Below are 17,801 nucleotides of genomic sequence, written 5' to 3'. Positions count from 1 at the left end.
GCTCTTGGACAGGGGTTTAGTGAGTGTGGGCAGCTCCGGAGGCAGAAGGTAGAAATGTGTGCCGTGGCAGCAGAGGTGAGTTTCAGCTCGTGGGATTCCACCACAGCCATGACTGAACCCACAGCTGGGCCAGGAGGTGGTGAGGCAGCTTCCCTGAACACGAGAAGTATGAGTATTTCTCCTAATGTAATTTCATTAAATGCCAACTGTGAACTTCCCTTCTAACTTCTTCATCATCCGTTAGGACTCACCCTGAGTATGTATTTCCTTGAAGCTCTTGCTGCTCTGCCCACCTCCAACTGAGCTGGATGCTTTTTCTCTGGGCTCCCCCAGCACAACCACTGTACTCATCACAGTCCCCTGTAAGTGTGTGCACTCTCTCTCTCTTTCTCCACTAGACTCTGAACTCCCCTGGGGGCAAAAACTGTCCTTCACCTCTAGAAATGCTGTTCCTATCAGACTGCCAGGCACAGCAGTGCGTAATACCCGTCCTCCCGTGCGGTGAACGAAAGGAAGGAAAGGGGGAATAGCACGCCTAGACATCAAACAAAAGTGAGGAGCCCAAATCTCTATCCATCTTTATGCTCTCATTTAATGAAGCACAAGATAAAGGGCCCAGTCCCAACGAAATTAAACAGGCATTTGTAGAACTCTGTACTCCCCCTGTTACTTCATTTAATCCACAACACCCTGGTCAGTTAAACTATATTTCATCAGACCCGAGACATCATTGATTATTCGACGTTCCATTATTTGATTTACCATTAGGAAAGAAACAAATACTGCCAAAATAAATGAAAGATGATATTGACTGTAGGACAGGTACTGACTTCAGAAATACAAAACGCAGGAGAAAGAAGCTTTGTACTTTCTAGAATTTTTGAAACGTCTTTATTTATTTCCCACCTGATTCCAAAATAAAGATCAAAGTTGGCAATCCTGAGATTGCCAATCTCTCAGGATTTTACAAATTTTTTGGTAAAAGATTGGTAAATCTCTCAGGATTTTACCATTTTACCAATAAAAACAGATATTTGAGGACTCTAAGGAAGCCAGTCTGTATTTCCTTAGTATTCTTCTCTGTCCATTTCATGAGGCCCACTCCTCACTCTGGTAAGACCTCTGCTCGAGAAACCCTTTGATGAACTCACTCGTGCTGAGAAGGAGCTTACAAGGATAGTCTTCTCGAGACATCCATGGACATTTGCACTCTTACACTTGAAACAGAGAAGCAAAAAACCGTGATTGAGGGTTGCACCCCAAAGTAAAAACAAACCTAAGCATCCCTGTCGGAATGAGTATCGACACAGAAATTCGAAATTCCTAAGGAAAAAAGACTGCATCATGGAAATAGGAGAGAAATGTAAAAGAAAGTTCTTGCGCATGTCTACAGCAGACACCCAAGAAGACTGTGAGCCTGAGAGGCAGTGGAATTGGGGGTAGGAAATGACATCACTGTTTTGTTTTCTTTTGAAGAGTCAAGCAAAGGGGTACAGATCCTGGACTACTGATGACAAATAGCCAGTGGCCTTCCCCCTCCCTAAACCTAAGAATAATGAATTTAGTTGAGACCCAAGAAGAGGAAGAAGGAAATAGAAACCAGTGGTAATTATAATTTGCCCTCTGTGTCCAACTGACAGCTTGCAATATACCCCATGCCTTTTATCCTCCCCTCCTCATGTGGCAGGCAGCCTCACCCAGCTAATGAACACTGGACAGCAGCTCAATGCTTTGTAATGCGCCAGCACTTCCCCTCCCCCTTGCGGGCTCTCCTGCTCTCCCCAACCTATTAGCAAGTAGGCCTGGCACAGTGTCCACATTACCATGTGGTGTGCCTGGGCAGGAACACACGGAGGGCTCCCCTGGGCTATGGAGGCAGGTGGTACCCGTTCTAAACAGAGATGACGAAAAGATGCTTGTGCCAGAATATTTTTCCTTCCAGGGCGAAGAGATGGGAATTGAAAGGGAGGTGTAAGACGTGCATAAAGGACTGACTGTCTTTTCCTGCTGCCAGTAAACACTATGCTTCAGGCTAACTGCAGAAGGGAATTTTTTAAAGAGGGCTTTCATTTTTAATTTTGCAAAATGGATTCAACCAATAGACTAGCATGTGTGTGTACACAACGCTGTTTTCATTTTTAAAGTCCTCTATGCAGCCTGCAGAAACCTGTTTTACAGAGAGCACCATTAAAACACTTCAAATTCACCACCCAGTTGAACATGGGCAGGGTAGGGTGGGGGACATAAACATTTCTGTCAACAAAGAAGACATCTATTCGGTATCTCTGGTTTTAATTTTAGGGTGGGAGCAGGGTGGCAGAGAGTCACGAAGGAGAGAACAAAGGAATAGTCATTTCTCTGTTTCAAATAGTTTATCCAGAAGTTAAATATATACCTCATTTGGCAATTAAATCTTTTCACTTAGCTCATGAACATGAAAATGGACATATCATTTGGCAATATTTGAATTCTAATGCATCTCAGGTAGGGAGGGATTATTCAATACAATAACCAGATGTAGTCTGCTTAACATTAATACTTCCCCTGGACTCCACTCTGTGCTTCTATAATATCATCTACATTTTTCAACTGCCTTATCATACCTTAACTCATATTGAATTTGTGACAAATTACACCTTCCACTTCTCCCCACACCAGAGTTGTGTAATTAATTTTTAAAACCTAATTTAAAGATTTTATATTTATCTTTACTATTTTTTACCCAGTTATTTCTGGTGCATCATTTTAGATTATCAAGATTTTCTTGACTCAAGATCAAGTCACTAATCATATTAGCTGTCCCTTCCAGCCTTGCATCAACTGCCAATTTGATAAACGTGTCTTCATCACAGTCATTGATAAAAATTATGAACAAGACAAGTCTGAAGGCTCAGCTCTGCACAGCTTCGCTATAAATATTCCTGCAGGTTAATATTAAATTGATAATCTACACTCTGGGAAGGTCTGTCCAAATAGATACAAACGCATTACTCTTCTGCCCCGCCCACAATTCTCCATGTTACTCATGAGGGCCTCTGGGGAGATTTTCTCAACCGCTTCGTGGATATCCAGATATGCGATATACTATATGGTCTCGGTCTGCTGTTAGATAAATGTAGGTACTGAGTTCAGTGGAAAGAGAGATGGGAGGGCAGGGAAAGTTTTCAGGCAAGGCCATAACAACTGCCCAGGCACCCATTGGGCCCAAGGAAACAGTTAATAAACGTAACTTTCTTTCTACCCAGAACTCCATCTTCCACATCAGGGAATGCTAATCTGATGGCTTACATGGTATTGCTGGGTTAAAAACCTGAGACTTCATCATCAGGAAAAAGACAAATTAAAGGCAAAACCTGAAATTTTAAAAAAACCTACCTCAAACAGTGAAAGCATAACATTCAAGCTCTCGGCAATATCTTTTTCGCCAGGTGCCTGACATGCTGTACCGGGAGGGGCCGTGAGTTGGGTCTCAGGAGACACAGCCCCAGAGCCCCCAGGAGATGGTCTGTCCCCAGTTCTGTCATTTGTCCTACAATATTTCCATCACCTCATCTGTAAACAGAGGCCTCTAAGCTATGAGTCACCCCACTATTGGCTCTCTTCAATTCTGCCCAAACCTTTCCTTGCCCTTATGCAGCCTACTCCCTTTTCTGGACGAGGGTGGGGTGGGGCGGGGGGGGGGCAACCTGCCAGAGACAAGAAAACCCAACATCCTGTGTGAATGACTGTGCAAACGTATCTTGCCTTCGCTTGCTTACTATACTGGAGAGGCGTAGGAGCCACATTCGCAAATGTGAGAGGACAAACTATTAGTTCCGGAATCTGCCAGTCATACTTTCTTTTGTTCCGCAGGAGTAGAGAGCTGCACTAGGACAGTGCATATCAAGATGGCTAGCTGATTAAAATCTTACCAAAAAGGGGGAGGTGGCACCTGGGTGGCTCAGTTAATTAAGCATCTGCCTTTGGCTCAGGTCATGATCTCAGGGTCCTGGCATGGAGCCCCATGTTGGACTCCCTGCTTAGTGGGGAGTCTGCTTGTCCTTCTGCCCCTCCCCATTCATGCTCGCTCGCTCGCTCTCTCTCTCTCTCTCAAAAAAATTAAAGATAAAATAAAATAATAAAAATAAAATAAGATAATAAAATAAAATAAAAGATGGCTAGCTGATGTCTGCCTAAGACCATATACTTGGGTGTGGCAGTGTGGGTTTCAGCTTAACTGCCTTAAAGCTGTTAGTTAACCTTTGAAATTAAATTGTAAGGTGGTCAATACTATTAGTTCAAATCAGAATGTTCTTCTTAAAATGATCCTGGAGTTTTATAAATACAATACCACCTAGGGGCGCCTGGGTGGCTCAGTGGATTAAGCCACTGCCTTTGGCTCAGGTCATGATCTCAGGGTCCTGGGATCGAGCCCCGCATCGGGCTCTCTGCTCTGCAGGGAGCCTGCTTCCTCCTCTCTCTCTGCCTGCCTCTCTGCCTACTTGTGATCTCTCTCTCTGTCAAATAAATAAATAAAATCTTTAAAAAAAAAAAAATACAATACCACCTAAACTGGGTCATTGCACAGGGCTGTGGAAATTGTTTTATTATGCAGAGATCTGAGCTGTAACAGCATTTGTTCCAAGATGCTATAACTTTTATAGATATATTATGCAAAAGGAGAAGTTGGGAATCAGAAAGATGAATAAAATTTAAAAGATAAACAACTGCATATTAGAAATGGTTTTATGATCTGGGGAGACAAACCTAGATGAATATGTGGAGACCTTCTTATTCCTGGGTTTTCAAGAAGAGACTGCCCGGGAATAACACTTCATGACACCAGTGGAAAGAGTAACTCAATCCCTGGTCCAGATTCCTAAAACATCCTACATCATGTTGCCTCTCTGATGGTGGCTCCCACTGGAATAGAAGATAACCGATTTTAGGGGTTCCTGGGTGGCTCAGTTGGTTAAGCAGCTGCCTTCAGCTCAGGTCATGATCCTAGAGTCCCAGGATCAAGTCCCACATTAGGCTCCTTGCCCGGCGGGGAGTCTGCTTCTCCCTCTGGCCTCTCTCTTCTCATGTTCTCTCTCTCATTCTCTCTCGATCTCAAATAAATAAATAAAATCTTCTTTAAAATTTTTTTAAAAAATTAAAAAACAAAAAGAAGTTAACCAGTTTTGAACAGAATGGGTAGAATAGAGCTTTGCCAAGGAAAAAGAGCAGACAAGCCTATCGTATTTTATAGGCAACATGCTAACTGCTTCAACATGCTGGACTACAATAAGAACTCCTGGACAAAGGTGTCACAAGTGAAAATATCTGCCTAGAGGAGCCCAACACATGCCAGCAGCACAGACTTCTGGGTAAGAGGCATCCCCAAGGGTGTCCAAGAAATGTAGAGTCACACATTAAGCACATTGGAATGTTTAAGCCACCATTTCACCATATGACACATAAGTGCTTTTATATATTAAAATTAATATGAATATAGGACAATACTGATAATATTTGTATATTTTATAGTCAAGAAAAGACAGGAGGCTTCTGAAAATATTTACTCTTGGAATAAGCATTGGGACTTTGTCTTACCCATGGGACTGAGCACACTCTCCACCGCTGAGAACGGGGACAACCCTGGGAAAGCAATGCCACATGGCCTCCAAAAGTAGATGATGAAGCTGCAGTCACCTGGCCATTCACAGCTGCTCAGAGTAGGTCAAGGGACAGCTTGAAGTAGCAGCAATGTAGGGCAAAGGTAGGAAAGCTACCCTAGGCGAGCTAATTTATGTGTCACCCAAACCAACCATTTCAGTGGTGATGGTGTTTGTTTTCTATTTGTGAGTTGGGAGCCCTCAGTCAATGTGGGAGAACCATGGAGGCCTGAACACTTTTATCTGGCTCCTGGATATTCTACTTGGCATTCGTGGCACAGATGGATTAACAGATGAGCAGCCCTAGCCAGGGGCTAGGAAACAGAAGTCTCAGGCTCTATGCATGCTTCAGTTGCCCATAACTAGAACATTTAACCAAGATATCCCTGGGCTTCTTTCCTCATGAAATGGCAGTGATATTCCCCACCTCTTTCCAAAACAGACCGAGATCAGAGAGCAAGAAAATAATCTTTAAAAGCACCATAAAAGTGAAAGAAAAATTATTGTCAGCTAGAAAATTATTTCTCTCTCTCTCACATTTTAGAATTTTAAATACAATAGGAAAAAATTACAATGGACAGACAGGTTAAAGAGCATCTGGTCACAGAACAGATGATGAAATTATCTGAAGCCTCTGTTCCTACCATAGTAATCTGTGTTCTTGCAATTAGAGTCCCACACATATTATTTTTCATGTCTCCTTTTTATTTTTCTTTCCTTTTTTCCTCCCATACTTAGAGTAGTATAACTGACAAATAAAAATGATAAATGTGTAAGGTAAATAATAATATGATGTTCTGATACATGTATATACATGTGAATGATCACAACAAAGCTAATGAACATATCCATCCTCTCACATAGTTACTGTTTCCTCTGTGTGTGTGTGTGTGTGTGATGAGAACACTTAAGAGTTACCCTCTTAGCAAATTTCAAGTATACAATATATATTAACGACAGTCACCATGCTGTATATTAGATCCCCCAAAATTATTCGTCTTGCCTAACTGAAACTTTGTGCTCTTGACCAACATCTCCCCATTTCCCTCTCCCCTCAGCCCCTGGCAGCAATGTTCTATTCTCTACTTCTAGGAGTTTGAGTATTTTGAATTCTAAATGTAAATGAAGATAGGCAGTATTTTGTCTTTCTGTGTCTGGCTTACTTCACTTAGCAAGTTGCCCCAAATGTCAGGATTTCTTTCTTTTGAATGGCTGACTACTACTCCATTGTACTTATATATTCCACATTTTCTTTTTTTCTTTTTTTTTTTTTAAGATTTTATTTATTTATTTGACAGAGAGAAATCACAAGAGAGAGAGAGGAAGGGAAGCAGGCTCTCCGCTGAGCAGAGAGCCAGATGCGGGACTCGATCCCAGGACCCTGAGATCATGACCTGAGCTGAAGGCAGCGGCTTAACCCACTGAGCCACCCAGGCGCCCCTTCCACATTTTCTTTATCAACTCATTGACCAATGTCCACACCTAGGCGGCTCCCATATTTCAGCTCCTGCAAAAAACGCTGCAATGAACATGGGCATACTGATTTCATTTCCTCTGGATATACACCCAGAAGTAGAAATGCTGGATCCCATGGTAGTTTGATTTTTTAATTTTCATACTGTTTCCCACAGTGGCACCAATTTACATTCCTACCAACTGTACATGAGGGTTCCCTCTTCTCTGCATTCTCACCAACATTTACTTTACCTTCTCTTCTTTTCTTGAACACTAGCCATTCTAATACGTATGGGGGGAGATCTCATTGCGGTTTTGATTTACATTCCCCTGATGACCAGTAGTGTTGACTACTCTTCATACACTTGTTGGCCACTGTATGTCTTTTTGAGAAATGTCTATTCAAGTCCTTTGCCTATTTTTAATCCATTTTTTTTTTGTTATGGAGTTGTAGGAGTTCCTTAAATACTTTGAATATTAATCACTTATCAGAAATGTGGGTTGCAAAAATTTCCTCCCATCCATAGGTTGCCTTTTTGTTGTTTCCTGTGCTGTACAGAAGCTTTTTATTTTGATGTAGCTCCAACTGTCTACTTTTGCTTTCGTTACCTGTGCTTTTGGTGTCATATCCAAAAAAGGTCACTTTCCAGAACAATGTGAAGGAGCTTTTTCCCTATGTTTTCTTCTAATAATTTTACAGTTTCCAGTCTTATGTTTAAGTCTTTGATCCATTTTGGATTGATTGTATGTCGTGTGAGATAAAGGTCCAACTTCATTTTCTGCATGTGGATATCCACTAGAGACTATCCCTTCCACACTGTATTCCTGACCCTTATCATGGATTTATTTCTGGGCTCTTTATTCTGTTTCATTGGTCTGGGGGGGTGGGGGTGTGTGTGTGTGTGTGTGTGTGCGTGTGTGTTTATGCCAGTATCACATTGTTTTAATTACTATAGCATTATAATAAAGTTTGGAATCAGGAAGTGTGATGCCTCCTGCTTTGTTCTTCTGGCTCGAAATTGCTGTGACCATTTAGGGTCTTTGTGGTTCATTTAAACTTGAGGACGTTTTTTCCTATTTCTGGAGAGAATGCCAATGGATTTTGATAGGGATTGCACTGAATCTGTAGTTCACTTTGGGTTGTACGGACATTTTAACAATACTAACTATTTCAATCCATGAACAAAGAATGTCTTTCTATTTATCTGTGTCTTCTTTAATTTTATTCATCATTCTTTACATAACTTTCAGGATACAAGTCTTTCACATCTTGGGTTAAGATTATTCCTAAGTGCTATCTATGTCAGTCAGTATCAATCTGGCACGTCAAGGCACTCTTTAGGGTTTTCTAAATATATGATCATGTCACCTACAAAATAGAGGTAAGTTTACTTCTTCCTTTGCAAATTGGGTATCTTTTATTTCTTTTTCTTGTCTGACTGCTCTAGCAATCAGTAGTATGTTGACTAGAAGTGGCACAAGTAGGCATCTTTACCTTATACTATATCTTGGAAAGCTTTCAGGTTTTCCCCATTGATTGTGTTAGCTGTGGGCTCTAAGACACAGGGCATGAGTGACTTCACGTGCCAGATCAATACTGACACAGTTCTTTATGTAGGCCAGGACTGTCTAAACGTATGAATTAATTCATTTAATCCTCAAAAGATATTAAATTTTGCATGTGTGTGTATATATATATATGTGACTTGTGTATATACGTAAATTATATGTGTAACTTGTATATAATATGCATAATTACACATGCAATTTATATTACACAAAAAAATTAATTTATAATACTTAGTAAGGCTTAAAGAGGTTAAGGAATTAGCCCAAGGTCACCTGGCTAGTAAGACAGGGTTCAAGCTTGAGTAGTCTGAATCCAGAACCCATGTTTGTAACTGTTGAAGATGTTCGTAATCCATGTCTTAAAGATGCTGAAGTGAGAATTATTTTTGTGAGTCTAACAAAGGGCTTTTCAGGAAACTGGGAAGTGTTAAGAAGAAATTAGCGCAATGGGATAGTGTCTGAAGGAGGTCTGTTTGTGCGCTATGACTGCTCAGAAACCAGTTCCTGTGCATCTCAGGCCATCAAACTAATCTTAGGACTAGTTCTGCCTAGCCTTGTTAGAACAAAGCATGGTTAAACCTTTCGTTTGTTTCTGTTTTTTTGTCTCAAGGAATTATGTGCAAAGTATTGTGATAAGCACACACCCAGGGGTTCGGACATATAAAGTTGAGTTAGACATGGACCCTGTTTCTCAGTCATGCATTTTTAACTAGGAAAGAAAAGAGTCAATTGCCAAGCCTAATTATCTAGAAAGGAAGAAAGAGGTATTTTCTTTTGATTATAAATAGCCTATCTCCATTCCTGATTTTCAACTCTCAACTAGAGAGAGCTTCAAGGGGCACTTAATCTTCTATATTTCTAAATTTCACCTACCTGTTTCCCTGCACCTGCTCTGTCTCCTAGATCCCCTATTCCTCCCAATAACTCTGAGTATGAGTTTCAGGAGGAAAATCCCACCCCTCAGCCAATTGCCAAGTCCTGTTTGATGGGTCATATTCTTCTCAGCTGGCCCTGCCTCCACTACGCCACCAGAAGTAAGGCGTAGGCTCTCACCGAGTGCTTTATAGAAATTTTCCACAACAGCAACAGCAATAGGTTTCCAACAGCCGCCTCTAACCCTTCTCCATGATATTTCATATAAGGCCACATTAACCTCCCTCTCCCTCACTCCACTCATTCAGCCAATAAGCATTTACTGATCACCCACTCTCCCACCTCACTCTGTTCTACTAATTGTAGAGTTAAAAGTCAGATAAGTACACGCCTAAATGAAGCTTAAATTCTGGTAAGGAAGACAATAAACAAATAAATAAACAGATGCAAATAAATATGCAAATAAACAAACAGAAAAGTTCAGAGTGATAAATGCTGGGGATATGAAAGACAGCGCATCAATTAGAATGCCTTTGACTCAAGTAACAGAAAACCCAACTCAAGGGGCCTTGAAAAAGGAATAACGTCTCACGAAACATGAAGTCTAAAGTGGAGAGGGTTCTGGGCATGTTCCATCAGGATTCTGGCTCTTGGCAGTTCCAGTGCTGCCTTCCTCTGGGTATTGGTTTTAACTGTAGGCAGCAGACCTCTATATAGCCATTGGATTTCTAACTTCCAGAGGATGAACAGACCACTTCCTCCCAAGACACTTTCTCAGCAGCAAAAAGTTTCCCAGAAGCCCCCCAGATGTCATTCGTCTAGCCCTGACTCACGTGCCCATGACTAAATCCATCACCAATAAGAAGAGAACTGCAATGAAGAAGACAAGCCTAATCAGGGTCTACCCTTGGAGAAGGGAGAGGAGTACCTCCCCCTAAATTACCAAGGGTCAAAATGGCCATGTGAGCAAAACCAGGGGAGAGGATAAAATCAGGGGAGTGACTGCCAGTGTCCACGCTGGTGAGCCACTTAGTGTTAGGATGTAAAGAGGGGAACAGCGGGCTAGAAAATAGGCAAACAGTGAAAGAGGGGCTCTCCAGGCTGTGACCTGAATAATGAGAAAGAAGTAGCCATGGCAAGCCCCTGGGGAAAAGGGTGTTTCAGATTTTTAAAAAATCAGTAAGGAGCAGAGACTCAGACAAAAGCAAGGTCAGCCTATTCAGAAAACGGAAACCAGTGTGACCATGGTAGAGAGGGGGCAAAAAAGTGTCTGATGAAGACAGAGCAATGGGCAGGGGCTAGACATGCAGGGCCTCCAAGGCCTAGGATGGGAGCTGCCATTCTACCTGCAGCTTCGCTGGAAGCTTTTGGGATGTAGTTAGGAGAATGACCTGGTCTGAAAGGCACGTGCTTCATGAAATGTCCTCCCATCCTCTTTGATGATGACTCAATTCACCAGATATAAAAAATGAACCACAAACTCCTTGGCTGGGCATTTAAGGGCCTCTATGATGCGGCTGCAATAGTTTCCATGTTCCACATCATACACTCAAATCACATCCTGTTCCCTTGTCACACCCTAAGTACTACTACACATGCATTCTTGCACATACCTCTTCAATCCTACACATCCCCTTCCATACTTCTGAGAAACTGTCCAAGAAATCTAGTCTTTTGACCACTGGCTATGAGTGTATTGGGAACCTCTTCAAAGACCGAGTCAAATGCCACAAAGCTTTCTAACATCCTAAGAAAAGTCATTTCCCATCTGCAAACAATCACATCTTGTGTGGGCAATTGACAATTTTTACCTTGCATATGGTTCTTTTCATATATATCTTATCTGCACAACACTATCAGCATAAAGTATGTGTTTGCGAGTTCCCCATCTTCTCTCTTCATCTCCGCTGCAAGTATCTGGAATATGCCTGGCTATATGTCACTTGTTTGGTAAATATATGGATTGCTGAATTAACAAATGAATAAACTGTGCTGGCTGGTCCTGATCATTAAAGCTACACGCGTAGACAGTGGCAAGTGCCATTAGAAAATACAGATAGGAGTTACTGGCTCAAGAAATATGCTGTTACTTTAGTCTGGTGGGTATGAAGGCTGGTACATGAATGAAGTGCTTTCCTACCTTCATGTACATTCCTGGCAGAACGGAAGGGCTGGGTACCAGGGGGTTGACAGAGAAAGCACAAATTTGGCAACAGGGGGGATCCTGAAGTTCCCAAATCATCCACAGCAAGACTGGGTTTCTTGGTTGGTTGGTGCTCTAAAATATGGTGATATTAGCAGTGAGGGACACAGGTCTCTAGGGGCATCTAATAGGGCAACATCAGTGCTGTGTCACCAATGCCCTAAGATCTTTGCTTGTGCTGATTATCTGCTTTTACTACTATGTTGAAAGACACTGCTGCCCACATCACAGATCTTCTGTCTTTTCTACGCCTACCTAGATCAGGCAAAAATGCAAGTAACAACGATCATTCACTTTAATGCGCATATTTAAAAAAAAATTGTTCAAATTCACTTTGAACAAGAGCAATGGAATGAACCTAAGGAAAACTGAAAAAAGAAAAACCACATATTTATATGTACTCTAGTGTTTTCTAAAGCTTCAGATGCCCTTCCATGAATTAGGAGTGGGGCATTCTTAACTTGCACATGCATACAAAGCTCATGAGTTACAAAGCGCGGAGCTTTGCTTATGCTGGTTTGTGTTACAGCCTACTTGGCATTATTTAAAGGCAGTGTTTTGTATAAAAATATGAGTAACATCAAAAATAACATGTAACATGCATTCAAAATAAGAACAATACATACTGGTTAAAATCATCCCACATATCAACATATTGATGGGCTACAAATACACTCTTAGGCTACGAATATGTATTTGCAGATAGCTCATCCAAATATTAACACTGTTTTTTCTCATGCACAAAATGTTATGGGACATATACTGTATTTGTGCTCCTCTTTAACAAAGTTGTGTTTGTGTGTGTGTGTCTTCTTATTTCTTCTACTCAAATAAACAAGCAGATTGACATCACAGGTCTTCTTTTTTTGCTTAGGCAGAATATTGAGCAAACAAATATTTATTCTGGGTTACTCAGCTGTGATACATAAGGGGATTCATGACATGTGATGTCTGGTGCCTGCTTAGCTTTTACGAGATAATTGCACTTTGGATCACCTAGAACATCACATTAAGTAGAGAGACCCGATTTTAAAATTTAAAAAACATGGAATGGTCAGAATTTAATCAGTCATGCCTCCATAAATTAAGGGAGATATAAATAAATGGGCAATAGAAAGGTGCAATAAAACTGGGATTAATCAACCCGTGATTAATTCAGGATCAGATTAAAACCAATAGTGCCAGCTGTATCAGATCCATTCTGCAGCGTTACTCTCTCCAGCTCCTTTTTGTTACCCCTGTTTTCCTCTTCCCATTCCCCTCTGCTCTCACCCCCAGGGCACTCTCCTTGGTGGATAAACCTGCAGGAGAGTTAATTGTCACATACATGGATTTAATCACATTGTCCATCACATTTGGGGGCCCTGCCATTAGCGATCCGTGACTAATTGTTGTGGTAATTTTTCAATCATTAACAGCAGCGCATATGCTGCAGACAAATCCCAAGGTGCCTACTAAACCCCAGTGACAAGCAGCTCCAGAAGGGCCAGCACGCGCCTCGCCCCGGCCCCCACCCCCAATCCTATTTGTCATGCACCATCATTAACATACATCTCTTCCAAGGCTATGCCAGGCTGTGATGAGGTCGGAGGGGCCTGGGCATGCATTAGAACGTGGCCTTGCTTTCAATCTATGCTTTGAAAAAGGAAAAGGAAGAGGAAAGCAAAGGAAATTAAAACTCTGTGTGGGACAACTAGCTGAGCGCCTGTTCTAAATTCCTCCTGTTTCTCATTCATTTTCAGGCAGGCTCCTGAGCTGAGGCAAGTGCCCTTTCTTTGAGTTTCAGCAGTATTAGTGATCTCCATGGCAACCACTGGTGCTCATCTGCTGCACCACACTGCAGCTTCCCTGGGCTCAATTCTCAAGTCGCCCTGGTGTCAGACGGGGCACGCCATGTGCACTGGTGGGACGAGACCTTGCCTTGGGGAATCCTCCAGCTGATTGAAGCCCCGCTCTAATCACCACATAATAGGAGCGAACAAGATCACACGGAATACGATCTGCCTGCACAGATTCCAGGAATGCTATTTAGTTTTCGTTTTCCATGTTTTAAGGGTCTTTGTTGGCCAAAAGCAAAGAGCCACTGGAATAACTATCTTACGAAAAGGATTAATTTTGAAATCCCTGGTGGTACAGCCTTGTGGATAACTGATTTATTTAATGCATGCATCTCATATATCTTGCATTAAAGCAATACTCAAGAGAAAATTAAAACTCCTGGGTTTTCCCTTTGGCTCTTTCTAAATGAAGGGACATTTGGGATACTGGGCACCGTAGGGAAAAGCAAGAGAAAGATTCCAGATCATTAGTGAGATTCTGACTCTTCCTCCGAAATCTTAGGAAATTCCCTCTAATACCCAGTTTCCCCAAGATTAAAATAAGATCTACTTATTTTAGGCACTTAGCACTGGATCACTGAACAAGGTCTCCGCAAGACTTAATTAATATGTGCAATTCATTTTTAGCTCCTCCAGTGAAAGATGCTTGGTGCAGGCTCCACTATTAAGAAGTGAGGGGCTGAGCGCCCTCTACTGCTGCTTCTAGGTCAGTCTCTTAGTGTCTGAAAGCCTGTCGCTGGGGTTCACTTATTGCTAACAAGTATTCTTACACTCTGACTTAGAAGGCATTTACTGGTAAGAAAGAGCAGGAAGAAAAGTACAAGGGAGGAGGAAGAGGAAACAGATAAGAATAGGCTGGCTGTTACAAATGGAGTAGACTTGCACCAAGCTGACTCAAAGCCACCTAAGCTTACTTACAGCAGAGTGAAAAAGGTCTGGAAAAATTCACAGTGCTCAACTTTGCATCGTGAGCAAACACTAAAAGTAAAAAAAAAAAAAAAAAAAAAATGGGATATCTTACTTTCTGCTTACATTCTTCCAGGACAAGAACGGATAAAAGCAGGGTATCAACAGTATCTTAATTAACTACTCTGTTTTCTAGGTAAGTCATGTGACAAAGCCTCAGGTTTTTTTGGAATTTTTAACATTCACAACACTAGTTAGTTTCCAACTTCGTTTCTGAGGTTAGTTTGAATAAACCCAGACCCATCCTCCATAACACTGTACAGAACAAATCTACCCTTGAGCCTAGATTTACTTATTAGTTACCATAATAAACTAAAAATTATACAGATGAGAATGGAAAACAGTTTCATCCTCTTCTCCATTACGTAAATGACCCTTAAACAACATTTGAACAACTACAAATAAGTTCAGCTGAGAGCTGAAATTGGACAGCGTTCTGCAGAGATCCTGCTTCTTTATTCAAAGTTCACTGCTGCTGGAAAGGTGTTGGTAATAATAACAGTAAATAATAATATATTAAAATCTAATATTCATCGAACTGTTTTTCTGTGGCGGCAACTGTTCTAAGTGCTCTCCCTGTAACATTCATTATTAACATTTTGAACTCCAGGGTCAGTAGCAATATTATTCCCATTTCTGAGTTGAGGAGAACAAGATACAGGGAATGGGTACCTTGTGTGAGGTCACACAACTGACAAGTAACAAAACTCGATTTCAAATCCAAGCCATCTGAATCCTAAATCCCCAAAATTAACCCTGAGGCTATAGTGATGAGCACTGGGTAGACTCCAATTCTGAGGAGACTAGACTCAAAAAAAAAAAGCTGTTGATCAGGGAATCTAAGGCCTTTAAAGAAAAATCAAAATCATGAAAGCTCTGTTTATCTTAGGTATTTCCTCCACCACACCCAAGCCTCATCCTTTTAGAAAGCAAAGATCAGATATTTTTTCATCACCTTTAATTTTTAATGGGACATCATCAGTTTACCCTTGAACTGAATCAGTGTCACTGACAGAAGCCCAGCTCCAGGAAGGGTCACCAAGGCCAGTGTCCAGAAAACTCCACATGCCCAAATTCCAGAGCCGGCAGATGGTCTGTGAGTTGCTACGGAGGCAATTAACAGTGAGCTGCTGGATTCTGACACGCTGTAGTGGGGAAGAGGGGTTTTCTCAGCCCTGAGCAGCTGTCCGGGGAGAAGGACAAGAAAGTATCCAGCGGCAGGATTAGCTACTCCTCACCCCCTCCTCTGAACCTCGTCAGCTGATGCCGGGAGGGACACAAAGCAGAGGAGGGGTCTGAAGCATGAGTGAAGATCAGAGAGATGAGGAGGAGCGGCTGGGCTGGAAGCTAGTGTGGATAGAGGGGGCTCTGACAGAGCAGAGCTCTGCACAGCAAGGAGCTTCCGTGGGCCAGCAGTTGGGGATGGCCCAGATAGGAAAGCCATACAGCTGCTGGGGCGGGGGGTGACTGTGGCACTGCCCCCGAGGGCCCCCCAGAAATGGTCAGAGTGAAATGAGCAATGGCTAAAGATAGGTTTCTGTCAAGACATTGGAGTAAGGGATTCACATGGCTCTCTGGCCCTTCTCAAGGACAAGAGTCCTATCAGACTGGAAATGACCAGAATGCAGCAAAGTTAGATTGTCAGGAAGACATATGTTCAAAATTCCTCCTGTCATACAGTAGCTGGAAGATACAGAAATCCTTCGCTTTCATCATTCTCAACCAGGGATGGACTCCACAAGCTCATCTCCCACACATTACCCTCTAAAGACAAATGAAATGATCTTCTCATTCTTATCTCAGGATTTCTCTCCAATCCACTTGTATAAGAACAGGAACTGACTGTAGCATCTCAGGCATACACTCCTCTGTAAAGTGTGGATAATTTTCTAATTCTTAGGAAATGAAATAGTTTACAGATTATGCAGGAAATCTATAATCTATTCTGTAAACATAGGAAAAAGATCAAAGATCAAACACTCGTGCTCAAAGTAACGTCATTCCATTTCATGAATGAAATGGCCCCCTCTGATACACACTTAAAGATTTCTGGTGAAACTATATTTTAGAAAATGAGTTTCTTTCTATAATGTTATGGATTATCCTTAAATAGTTCTCTCTTTTAATATGAAATGCTTGATGAGAATATGAAAGGAATTCAGTTATTATAATGAGATACAACATTACTTCACCATCACACAAATTCTCTTTTCATTATATAGCTAAAAAAAGGTTTTTTTCTATTACCAGCCAGGGGAAAAAAAAGATCTAATTGGCACGCTCTGAAATATTAATCTAACTTTGGAAACAGATGTACAGTCTTTCAGAGCTTAAAAAATATTATTTTTCAATGCATTCCAGGATGAGAAATACCACTTAGGAAATCACTGGCTTTGATGTTGCTGACACTAAGGGTTACAGCTCTTAAAGGAGTTTATCTTGATGTGTATAACACGTGACCAGAAATCTTGGGTTGAGAACATCACAGACTTTCTGCCGAGGATGGACAAAATGCTCCCTCAGGTCCCTTTCAGCCCTAATATTTGGTGATTGTAGGATTTTACCACTGGCCTCAGTCTCTCAATAAGGAAAATGGGTGACAAACATTGTATCAGTGTTTAGTTCTATTTAAGGAATTCTATTCTAAGTTAAATTCTATTTAAGGGAATTCTGAAGTAAATCACAGTATTACGGAAACAAGTGTTTTTGAAACATGGCTTATTATTCCCTTTCAATAACTTTCTTTTTTTTTTTTTAAGATTTTTTATTTATTTATTTGACAGAGAGAGAGGTCATAAGTAGGCAGGCAGAGGGAGAGAGAGGAGGAAGCAGGCTCCGCGTGGAGCAGAGAGCCCAATGCGGGGCTCGATCCCAGGACCCTGAGATCATGACCTGAGCCGAAGGCAGTGGCTTAATCCACTGAGCCACCCAGGCGCCCCTCAATAACTTTCTTAAGGCAATGAACACTTATAAGCATCAAAATGTATATCTAAAATCAGAAAAAGGTAAAGGCATAAAAAATCTTAGAAATAACCTTTTAGTGCAGTCCCATTTATTTCACTGATGAGGAAACTGAGAAGTCTGAAGAAATATGCTAATAATAACAATACTACTACTAGTAACATGATTATCATTTTCAAACTAACCTTTATCAGAATGTAGTTATGTACCTACAAATACTCTATTTTCCACATATAATCCTTTTAAGAATCCTAAGAGATGACCATTAATATTACCTGTTTTCCTTTTATAAAACTTTCA

General features: G+C 41.3%; 1 protein-coding gene across 7 annotated transcripts in view; it reads right to left on the bottom strand.

Moving 5' to 3' along the window:
• FARS2 (phenylalanyl-tRNA synthetase 2, mitochondrial) overlaps positions 1–17,801 on the bottom strand; it is a 546,789-nt gene that overhangs the window by 288,237 nt on the left and 240,751 nt on the right. The window lies entirely within an intron of this gene.

The sequence above is a fragment of the Meles meles genome, chromosome 5, assembly GCF_922984935.1.
Source record: "Meles meles chromosome 5, mMelMel3.1 paternal haplotype, whole genome shotgun sequence".
Taxonomy (NCBI): Eukaryota; Metazoa; Chordata; class Mammalia; order Carnivora; family Mustelidae; genus Meles; species Meles meles.
Note: the sequence above shows the minus strand (reverse complement) of the source record. Positions and strands in the feature narration are given on the sequence as shown.